The following is an 11,774-nucleotide window of genomic DNA, read 5'->3' as shown; positions in this document are numbered from 1 at the left end:
GGTAATATATAACAAAATAACTTAACCAATAGCTTTCAAACTTACTCTTTGTTAAAAAAAATAGGTGAGTATTTAAGGTATTCATAATCATCACTAATTTACTCCCACTTATTTTTAAAATTTGTAAGTTATTAACCTACAACTTTAGGGCTATATTATAAATCTAAATTATAAATTTAAAATTATATCTTTTTCGTTTATTCTTCTAAAAAAATATGTTTAGTTGAATGATTTTATTTGTTAAGTATTTGAATAATCTTTTGTATTTTAATTTTGTGTTTTTTATTTAAAATTGTAGTTGTATTTTTGTTTACTATTAACAAAATAGTGAAAAATATATTTTGGTTAGCTAAATTGCGGGTAATGAGCACGGGTATGGGCAAATAGGTACCCAGAGGGTACGGGGACGGGCATTCAAGTTGCTACCTACGCGGGTATGGGGACGGGTACGGGTAATTTTTGAAAACGCGGGTATGGGGATGGGTACTATAGTACCCTGCCCAAACCCTACCCATTGCCATCCCTAAAAATAAGTATTAGTAGCACTATCCATAAGATTCACAAAGAACTTATTAGCTAAAACCACCAAACATTATTAGTACCATTAAAATGATCAAACATTTGAAGCTAAAGGTTTGTGTTCTAAATCAAGTGCATTTTCTTCTTGTCTTGCAAACAATTGACTGTAGACTGTTCTTCTTTAAGTTCGCTTTCCATTGATTTGTTTCTTTCTTTCAGTGATGACAAGTCGGTTAATGTGCATTAAGATTGCTGTCTGCAGTATCCATTAAAGAGGTTCCTGCTTCTTTCTCTTGCAGGTTCACATTACTGCCATGGCCAAAAAAATAATTAATGCCTAAACAATTCAATGGCTTGAATTCATAAAATTACAAGATTAACACAGACAAAATGAAGAGTCATCATCACCAGACTGGAACTAAACTCTAATTAGTAAACAATGTCTTCTTAATGTCATGGGGAGAGAAATATATATAGAAGGAAAATAGACAAACCTCTTGAGTAAAAACGCAGCCCCACTTTCTTCAAAACCATATGCAACATCATTCGGATGCTCCCCTGCACTAATTTCTCCAGATATCTCATTTGTAATAGTATTACTTCTATCCTGAGCAACCTGTTTGAAGAGTAAGCCAAGGTACATATTTATTGCCGATATGTAATTCAATAGCTTCATAAATCAACAATTCAAGAATGAAAGTTCAATCAATATGTCATTTCCATGCAAGTATGGCAATGCTATGTCATAAGTTAAATTAAACTTCACAAAATAAATCAACTAAAAAACTTTTATCTGGCAATTGCGCACCAATACACTTTGATAGAGGTGCCCAATCACAATAATAGGCTTAGTTTATAGAACTCATTATAGTGTACCTAATGTGAAGCAATACTCTGATTTAATTCCTTTACTTTGCGCTCTAGCTCTGCAATTTTGGTCTGGGGTTCATTTTCCTTTTCCAGAAATGAAGTTGTGGAAGTTTCCAGGGCATTGTCCTTTGGCTGTATCTTACCCTGCCATAAACAATCCTTTTCATTAACAAATCCACCTCAATTTCCAGAGCTACAAGTAACTTAGTTTTATCCTAAGAAATACAGAAGAGTGGAAAATCATGGATATAAAATGAAATGACATGAAACAGTGATAGAGAAAATAGCATTTGGGTATCAACTAGCAAGCATTTTTCTCAAACAGCCTGTTTTCAGACTATTGGTATTGGAAAAGTTACCTCAAGCGTTTTTATTTTCTCCCTCAGACTTGCCATTTCTCTTGAATGCTGAGGACTTTAAGCAGTCTTTTTATTCTTTAGAATGGTTTTAGCTCCATCAGTAACTTGTGTGCGTCCATTACTATCCCTGAACCTTTTCTCGAAACTGGTTAATGCATCGTCCTTCTTCTTTAGTTCACCCTTTAGCTGGAAAACTTGCTTTCTTAGTTTTTCTTTCTCAACCTCATCCTCAAAAAGAGTGTTTAAAATCACTCTATTGAGCTTTAAGGGCTTCCAATTCTGACTGCAAGAGTCCAGCCTCGACATCTTTTACATCCTTAAGACGCTTCATCTGATTTAGTGTGCACTTGAACTTGCTTGTCCAAAAGTGCCTCAGGTTCGTCAAGACTATATTTTCAAAACTTACTACTAATTTCTATTGCTTCATAGCCTCTAGTAAAGCATGATAAAATAATAAAAATAGAAATCTAAACAACAGTGGAACCTGTAAGAGAAAGAATGAAAGAAATTAAATTATACATTAAAAACAAATGAAATCCCAAAATAAAAGTAAAGGGAATTACCAGAATTGGAAGAAGAGAGTGCGTGTCTGGGTTTGCTAGTTCCTTCAAGGTGGCCCAGGTGCGAGCTTCAAAAGGTTGAGGCCATGCAACTTGTTTACAGTGACATTCAAATAGTATCAAAACTTGTTTGCTCCACTCTCTTGTTTGAAATGGGAATATTTTAGGGACTTGCTGGGGAGCCCAGGAATGTTTCAAGAGAAGCAATGACAACTTACTCACTCGCTACCCTCAGGAGAGGCCTCAGAATGTAAACCTTGATTTCTTTAACATGTGCAGACACCATAGCAATGCTTATAGGGGAGCAGAATGAAACAAAAAGTACACCATATTTGTATTGACACTATGAATCAACAAAGCTCAAATTGAAAGAAAACTAAGAAATTAAAGAACCTGAACTAAGAGAACAGTGTCAGTACTCAGTAGTTGCCAATGCATGAAGATGAAGTGCCCAACTGAACCAGAAGCCAGAAAATTACCAAAGCCACGCAAATGGAAGAACCTGATGAAGCGGCAGAGAAATCAACGTGGTACTTGGCGGTGCCATTAGGGTTCAGAAGCCTCCAATCGCGACCCGTTGTTGTTCCATCCCTGTCAAAAAGCTCGTACAAATAAACCTGTCAAAACCCATCTTTCAAGCTCATCAGTGGACATGTCGAGAAGCATATCCAAATGGACACCCTTGAAGATGCCGCCATGGCGGCAGCCATAGCGGACCCAGATACGATGTCCATGGGGGAGGCGACGAGTGGGGTGGAAAGGGGGATTATTAGAAATTGGGAGGCCTATACTCAACCACAAAAGCTAGCTCTTGTGGTTGAGTATAGGCCTCCCAATTTCTAATATGGTATCAGAGCCTATCATAGATCCATTTGTTGTTTGTTGTGGAGACCTCCCATAATTGGGTCACCCGTTGTTGTTGATCCCACGTTCCAGGTTGTTCAGTCATGGACGTGAGGGGGTGTGTTAGAAGTCCCACATTGGCTAGAGATAGAGCATAGATAGTCTTTATAAGGGTAGTGCAAACCTCAACTCTTGAGCTAGCTTTTGTGGTTGAGTATAGGCCTTCCAATTTCTAATAGGGATGTTGCGGGAGAGTCTGGTGGAGAGGTGGACGGCGTCGGTGGGGAAGTCGATGTAGTGAGGGAGTCGTCGTAGGTGTAAGCGAAGGCCTGGTTGAAGAACTTCTCCGCCGTGAAATCGTCTTCGATCGGCGGCGAAGTGAGGTTGGGTTGGAGGAGATGAACAAGATGTGAACAAGATGAAGAACAAGAAAGTCAGGAAAGAGGACAAATATTAATCGAGACAGAGAGTGGATGAAGATTGGAGATTCTGTAATTAGGAAGGAATTAAGGTTTTTAGGTTATTTTTTAATTTGATTGGGATGACGATTAGTCTTAAATGTTAAAGGGCAACTATGTCATTCACTACCAGGCAATATTATATATTAAAAACTTGAAAAACTTGAGTCTTGTATGGTGCAAGAGCTCTTGTACATTACATGACCCACACACTAATGTACTGCCATTATGGGTATGGTAAAACAGCATTTGTAGTATACATGACCCATGAGGTCTTGTATAAAATACGGAACTTTGTTCATATTACACAGATTTTATCTACTACTTCTCAAGTACTCAAGTAATCTTAATTTATTTCTTTTTCTTTGATCATTCTATCAAATGATTTGAATTGAATGGCCATGAGATTGTTGCATTTAATGCATGATTTGAATCCATTTTAATGCAAATAAGATGGGTGCAAGTTACTTCAACAATTTGTACACTATCTTTGACCTGATTATCCATTTCCAACGTGTATGTATATTGGATTGAAAGGTGATAATTATCTTGGTCAGTATCTATCTATCTATCTATAACTAACTAAAGCTAGAGGGATTTGAGTACTGTTCATCAAAAGAAACCTGCAAGGGCCGGGTCAAGGGTCGGGTCTTGGAGCGGTTTTCCGATACCTATGCAGGAGGTCCGAAAACGTAGCTGCACTGTACGGAGTATCTTCCCTGCAGATTTGCAAATCTGCTGCAATCTTCCCCTCTTCCCCATTTGCCCCCCTCATCCACGAAATATTATTTTGCAAATTTGCTGCAATCCGGCAATTATTTTGCTGATAAATGAAATTGCCGGATTTCATATCTGTTTCTTTACATATTGTCGGCGGGGAAGGTTGTCGGTTGAGAGACCTTCGTCTTTCGACGGCCACAACGCCGTAGCTCCGACTCCGCTCCGCCGTCCGAAGACTGACCCTGATCTTCTGTCATACCGGAACCACGCCGGATCGCCGCCAAAGCTGCTCCTGAAGGTGACGGTTCTTGGAAGCCTCGGGCCTGTGCAGATTCTCATGAGGCCGGAATCCACCGTCGGCGAGTTGATGGCGGTGGTGGCGCGGCAGTACGTGAAGGAAGCTCGCCGTCCGATCCGGTCGACCAACGATGCCTCCATTTCGACCTTCATTACTCGTAGTTTAGCCTAGAAAGTGAGTTTCCTGTTTCCCTTCACAATCTCTTGATCTTCATATGAAATCATGAATATAAATTCTGATGATCGTGAAATTGATCTGGTTGTTTTGTTTATCTATGAAGGTTTGCATAGGGAGGAGAAACTGGTAGAACTTGGGTCTAGGAACTTTTTCATGATGCTAAGATGCAGGTTCTGTTTATTTTTTTAGGTGCAAGATGCTAAGTTTGTGTTTGAGGCAAAGACTATTCTGAAAATGGAGCTTCTAGTTCTGTCCACACTCAAATGGAAGATGCATCCTGTGACTCCACTTTCATTTCTAGATCACAGTATCAGAAGGCTTGGATTGAAAACCCACCTTCACTGGGAGTTTCTCAGGCGCTGTGAGCATCTTCTTCTGTCTCTGCTTTTAGGTAAAAACTTCAACTTTTTGAGATTTATAGCATTCTTAAATATTAAAACTTCAACTTTTTCATCTGTTCAAAGAATCAACAAAGACAAGGTCTTGATTTTGTTACCATTTGCTATGTGTGTTTTTGTTGAGCCTAGATTCAAGATTTGTTGGTGTTCTTCCTTCTGTGTTGGCCACTGCAACAATGCTGCATGTTATAGACCATATTGAGAATAGTGATGGGGTGGAATACAAAAAGCAGCTTCTGGGTGTTCTCAAAATTAACAAGGTTAGTAGTAATGTTTGGATGTTCATGTGTTTGTTTAACGAATATTTGTTTATTTAATACACATGAGTAGCACATTATTTGATTTAGTTAAGCATCTTAGATTAAATGCACATGAGTAGCATATCATTTGATTTAGCTAAGCAACTTAGATTAAATGCACATGATTAGCATATCATTTGATCTTAGTTAAGCATCATAGATTAAACAATCACAAATTAAATGCAGATGATTATTAGCACATGATTTGATTTGATCTTAATTAGTTAGTCCTCTGCATTTTGACAGGGGAAAGTAGATGAATGCTATGATGCCATGCTTGAGCTTACTAATGCCAATGATTATGATGATAACAAGAAGGTTAATAAGCGCAAGTATGAGGAAATAATCCCTGGTAGCCCAAGTGGCGCCATTGATGCTGCTTTTAACTCTGATGGTTCCAACGATTCGTGGACAGTGGGGTCATCATTGTTTTCATGTGCCAAAGGAAAAACATGCCGCTACCACCACCCCTGTCGCTGAAGGTGGTGGCGTGACGACGGCGTTTGCGTCAGATTGCTTTGAGAAAGGGGTGCTTTGATGGAGCGGCGGAATGAGAGGGAAAGCTCGCCAGATTGGTTCTTTTCAGCCGTTTTTCTTCAATGTTCTGTGGCTGATTCTCTGTTCTTTCACAGGTTACAATTAGTTCTCACAATGTTTCATTCTAATTAAGATTGTGCACACAACATGTTCGATGGTTTGCTTCGCTGAAATTCAATTTGTTAACTGTGTTTTTTGTTTCCTTTCAGGGATCAGGAGATGAGGAGATGTCAAAGTTGCTTCCTTCTCAGAAAAAGAAAATGAGACAAAAACAAAGAAAGACAGAAGCAAGAGCTAAGACTATATTGTACTAATTTCTATAGCTTCGTTTGAACTTGTTGCATGAAGGGTACTCATTCAGCCTATTGTTTTATTTTATTTCACAAATTCAGTTGTATACTAAATGTGTTTCAATTTATCATATAACAGTATTGATTTCATTAAAGGTCTGATTTTTTTTCCTGTTTATGCCAACATATTGGTCTTTTTTGTTTTATTTTTCAAATCTTGCATTAACATAATATTTGATCTGATTTGTTTTCAGATCTTCTTTTTCTTCATGTTCAGTCTCTTGAACAATAATTTATTACATTTACAAAGTTGCTCATTGAATTTTCATGCATCTTTATTTTTTCTTTTTACAAGAATCACTTATGCCAGTCAATCTTTTGGACCTGCAGATCTGATTCTTGCTTTGTCCTGGAAATGAGTCCGAGAGGTTCTTTTCATGAATCAACTTTGGCTTCCAGTGACGTGGAATTTCATAGTCCAACATTAAAAAATATCATGGAAACTGACAATGAAGTATTTCAAGAATCAAAACAGTGGGAGCAAGAAAGTAGATATATCTCACAAAAACAAATGGAGTCTCTTGCTGGTGTTATGGATGAGGAGGTGATTGGCATCATAACAATGGAGGATGTTATGGAGGAACTATTACAGGTTATCATTGTGTTTTGTGCTATAGCTACAATTTTCTTAATTAAAAAAGTAAATGTTGATAATCTGATAATACTTCATTCCCACTCTTGACTATGAGATCAGATATTCTTCTTTCTTTTGTTCACAATGCACTTTGTTCCGTTTAGTAAGAAAAAGTAAAAAAGAAAGTGGGTTAAGATGACTTCTATTGAAAATTTGTTCTCATGGTAGTCATAAATGTTCACATAGTTGAGTCAAATTGCTGGTTTGCAGTTTACTAAAATCTCATTGTTTTGTTTCATCATGTGTTGAACTCTAAGGTTTATGATGTTTTCTATCATTGACACTACATGTGGTCATCTTTTCTATTACCATGCTGATTTCTAATGTTCTTTTTTTTGTTACAAGGGAGACATACCAGGTGAAACTAATGATGCTCATAGCTGCCAAAAACATAGGCACGGACAATCCAGCTGCCAAAATCTTCCTCCGCCGTATTGTATCTCCGGAAGATTTTCTTGATCTACTACTTCGGATTTGTACCGGAATTGCCCCATAACCGAGCTTGATTTTCTGCAAATTGTTCATCATGGCTGCTATAAAAACTCAATCCATGTTCAGTCATTAGCACTATGCGGGAACGTCAGTCAAAGATATCCGCCAGTACAATTGCTGGATTCTCTTTCCAATTCTTCAAGATTTTGTACCCTAATTTATGATTGTGGAAAAGGGATGCTTTGAATGACAGGGAGGCGAGGAGGGAGTGGATCAGCGGAGGCGATGAAGGGGATGAGGGAGGAGAGTGAAACGGCTTCTAGGAGGTGTTCGAGGGCATGTGTGTGGGAGGAGTTGAGGAGGCGTTGGAGATCAGAGAGGCAGGAGATGGGTTTGTGTGTGGTGGTTGTCGGGGAGGTCCTCGAACTCTACCACTATGCGGGATATGGTTTCCTCCATCTCCGTCATCACCATCGCTGTCTCTCTGCTTCCCAAGATGATGTACACATATTTGTAGTTAAGTATATTAATTTTTTAAGATATACATTAATGTTCTGTGATATATCTAAATTATATTTGGCTAGAGAAAAATTGACTAAAGCTATATTCAAGATGCAGGAAAATGAGACAGATGCAAAAGTTTCTAGCTTAGGAGAGAGATATGAAGGTTCGGGAAAGAAGAGGATATTAAGATTTTGTGGCATTGTGAAACTTCTGCATTTCTATGGTAAATTCAATTGGAGAGAAATGTTGTTACTATTATACTTTGCTTTTTTTTATCACGGTGCTTTAAGAGGAGTTCTGTTACTATTATGACAAGATAATTGTCAGGTGGGCTAGCCTTGGCTGCTGCTGCAATTTCATTTGCCGAACACACAAATGATCGGCTAGGTAAGAAACCACAATGTTTTCTTTGAATGAACTGCTTGCAATGTTCAAGGAGTTCGCCTTGGTCGATGAAGTCAACATCATCAAGGATAAAGCCACACGCGCTTCCCAGGTCGATTTCATTTCTCTTCTCTCATTCTCCGACACCTATATTATCAACTATCAGCCATGATTTCCCGCTCCACTCGCAGGTTGTTGCTTTTCGATTTGTCCATCTAGGGATGAGGCTGATAAGGCAGGCAATGCGAGTTGCCAAACTGGCTGTAGCCGCTGAGGTGCATAGCTTTTGGGCTGCTGTTAGTCTGTTATTGATATCCCCAATTTTTATGGATTACGTTAATGAAAGCGGGAGAAGAGGATTGAAATTGAGTAGTTAAAGCACCTCATGCTTTTGATTAATCATTAACCTTTTCACTTTGCAATAACTGTATGTCACTTGCTGCACTTTTACTCACAACATGCTCATAAAATTGTCTGTTCATGTTTCTCAGAACACATGCTTCCATAAGAACTTTGTGTATTTTATATGCATATGATCCATTTTATATACAAAACATGAATTCCCCCATTTATGGTTGTATTCATGTGGAATTCTGTGCTTCTGTTATTCTGATTTGGATTCTACTTATTTCTTTATGGACTGTATGTGCTTACAGATTGGCCCAGAGAAAGGGATGCAGCAAGGAAGACAACCACCTTTGTCTGAGTTTTTGCTCCTCTTTCTGAACAGGTAGGAACAAATTGCTACTTTAATTGGATCAGCTTATGTATGTTCCATAAGATTATTCAGGTGCACCTATCCAAATACACTAGACACTTTTACAAACTGAGAATTAAAATTGGCCCTTCACATTTTTTTCAAGCTTTTTTTACATGTCATGATGGTTCGGGGTTCGGGATGAGCAAATGGAGGGAAATTGCTTGAGGTTCCCCATGAGATTCTTCTAAATACATCTTGGATTGCTATTGTATTTTTCTTAATTTTTGACTTTAAACTATCATCGAATTTATGACATATAGACATTTGAGGGTGTGCTTTAGTTCGGTGAGTACTGAATACTGATGCATGTTCTTTTAGAATAGCGTTTCTTATCTCAGGCCTGCAATATATGCATAATTTATTTGGCTACCAAAAAAAGGCAAAAGAAAACAATGTTGAATTACAAGAAGAAAGAAAGCAGAATGTGCAATACAAAGAAAACTAGAGAAGTAGTACATTTTTGGGCATCATAAAAGGTTAGAGCTTGGTACACTGCCAGTTTGAGATTGATTGAAGAGGTAAAAAGTGCACCAATAAAATCACTGCTGTGATAGCAAATATTATTGCCACTGAAACTAAAATGAAACGATGAAAATGCTCCCTATCAGTGATGACAAGGTTGTAGTCAAAAGATTTTGGGTACTGGGAAGGAATGGATTCATAGGCAGCAGTAGACTTAGGAGAATGATTAAATTCAGGTGCTAGGGAGTTCCCTCTGGATGAAGCAAGAAGGCGACCTGTCTCTAGAGCTGTATGCACATATGTAACAGGTTGCTTTTCTGTCTCAAGAGTCAATGGCACTGTTGGTGCCATGATTGATGAAGAAGATGCAGGGTTCTTTTTTCAGTAACTTACTATAATATGTTAATGTTGCATTGGGTTGATATTCCAAAGCTTGGGTTTGTCTTTTCTTTGCCGTCCAAAGTATATATTACATGGGATGTAATGTACAAATGATACAAATAAAGGCAAAATATTTCTTTACTAGTGCCAAAATTGTATTCTTATAAGGCTTAAAAAGGGAATCAAATCCAGGACCTAGAAAATTATTTCATCAAATTGGGTCCCTAAAAATTTTTTTTTAATTCAATTAAGGCCAAATGTTGCCACAGCTCAATTTTGTCCTAGTCACCTTTACCACGTGGCTTTTTATTTATTTATTAATTAAAAAAATTAATTAAATTTTAATTTTAATTTCAAGTCAGTTATATTAGCAGAAAAAAAAACATAATAAAATCCTAATCTAAATAAAATCCCTAATCTAAACAATAACCTAAACTAATCTAAATAATAACAAATCCCTAATCCAATATGGAAAAAAAACCTCAAAACCTAGAATGATGTTGAACAAGAACCAATGGATCCCAAAATTTGGAGCAAATTGCCACCTGAAAACCTAATCTCTTCCTTTCTCTTACTCTCCCACCCTCAATTCCACCGCCACTACCCTCTCTACAATTGCACCCGCGGCACCTGGCGCAACATCTCCCTCTCCCTCTCCCTCTCTGACTCTTCACCCTCCTCCTGTGCCAACATCGTCTCCTACGGTGGCCTCTTCTGCTTGTCCGATTCCACGTCATGTTCCTTGCTCATTTTCAACCTTCAAGTGGATGATTCTCTCCTTTGAAGGACAAGGGAGAGCCTCTTATCCAATTCGAGTGGGTCTCGCAACCAATTTTATGTATGGGCTCTGCATCCTAATAAAATTTGTTGCTTACCCAAATGGCTTTGGATCTGGGTTCAAAGTGAGGGGACGAGAGAGATGGGTGAGAATCGTGTTTGGATTTTCAGAGATGAAGAAGGGTCGAAGTCGGACCCTACCAGTGGATCTGAATATGCCCCGATGGGTCTGTCAGAACTGTCGCAACTCCCTCTGCATCGTCGGCGTCGATTCTTACGCCGACAAGTTCTTCAACGACCCTTCTCGCTCCAGTTCCTTCCCTTTCCCTTTCCCCTCTAATTATCGTTACAATCATTCATTATTTAACGTTCATCTCGATCAAATTTTCATCATTGTATAGTGAATTGATTTTATCTATGATTTCTTTTGGGGAGTTTTCGTTGATTAGGCTAAGCTCTGTTTTAGGTGCAGCATTTTGTGTTTTTATTGATTAGTTTCTATTGTTTAGGAATTTTATTAAGTTTTTTTATTTTTTTCTGCTTAAATAATGAGTTGGAATTAAAAAATAAAGTTTTATAATTTTTTAATTAAAAAATAAATAAAAAAAGCCACGTGGAATTGCTGACTAGGATAAAATTGAAGTCTGACAGCATTTGTCCTTAATTGAATTAAAAAAAATTCTTAGGGATCCAATTTGATGAAATAATTTTCTAGGTCCTGGATTTGATTCCCTATGTAATCTCAGGGGTCTTTGGACCCTTTAAGCCTTCTTATAATGATAATTAAGTTCAAAACGTTGATGCTAAATGACTAAATAGCCTCATCTGGTCCTGTAGCAGAGGTAAAGCCAAACCAGATGAAGATGGTGGTAGTCGTATTATGTGATGAACAAGGCAAATAGGAAACAAGAAGAATAGATGAAGTGTTAAGCTTAGTTGCAAATTAGATTCCATGTCTTTAAGAGTTTTATTCAAGTTATTTGCAAACACTTTCAAAGATTGAATAGCAAGACTCCTGAAAAGACTCAGAAGCTGAAAGATATAATGATAGC

The 11,774-nt window shown here is 37.8% G+C and overlaps 2 long non-coding RNA genes across 18 annotated transcripts; one reads left to right on the top strand and one right to left on the bottom strand.

The window, feature by feature from the left end:
• Window positions 1-555: 555 nt before the first annotated feature.
• LOC130741020 (uncharacterized) lies at window positions 556-3,115 on the bottom strand. 3 transcript variants are annotated; one of them, XR_009020305.1, is made up of 6 exons: window positions 2,702-3,115; window positions 2,312-2,601; window positions 1,749-2,232; window positions 1,396-1,533; window positions 1,014-1,135; window positions 556-828 (listed from the first exon to the last, which is right to left on the bottom strand). It is a non-coding gene; the product is annotated as an uncharacterized LOC130741020 (long non-coding RNA). The 3 variants fall into 3 exon arrangements; XR_009020306.1 differs by having other exon boundaries at window positions 2,728-3,115; XR_009020304.1 differs by having other exon boundaries at window positions 2,312-3,115.
• Window positions 3,116-4,062: 947 nt separating this feature from the next.
• On the top strand, window positions 4,063-9,382 carry LOC130740981 (uncharacterized). 15 transcript variants are annotated; one of them, XR_009020295.1, is made up of 11 exons: window positions 4,081-4,801; window positions 4,908-5,195; window positions 5,332-5,462; window positions 5,748-6,133; window positions 6,248-6,387; window positions 6,719-6,980; window positions 7,368-7,970; window positions 8,073-8,181; window positions 8,286-8,454; window positions 8,534-8,769; window positions 8,999-9,382. It is a non-coding gene; the product is annotated as an uncharacterized LOC130740981 (long non-coding RNA). The 15 variants fall into 15 exon arrangements; XR_009020297.1 differs by having other exon boundaries at window positions 4,086-4,801; window positions 8,286-8,769; window positions 8,999-9,072; window positions 9,206-9,382; XR_009020302.1 differs by having other exon boundaries at window positions 4,087-4,801; window positions 8,534-8,617.
• Window positions 9,383-11,774: the final 2,392 nt, after the last annotated feature.

This window comes from Lotus japonicus, chromosome 1 (genome assembly GCF_012489685.1).
Source record: "Lotus japonicus ecotype B-129 chromosome 1, LjGifu_v1.2".
In the NCBI taxonomy this organism is placed as follows: Eukaryota; Viridiplantae; Streptophyta; class Magnoliopsida; order Fabales; family Fabaceae; genus Lotus; species Lotus japonicus.
This window is presented reverse-complemented; position numbering and strand designations above follow the sequence as displayed.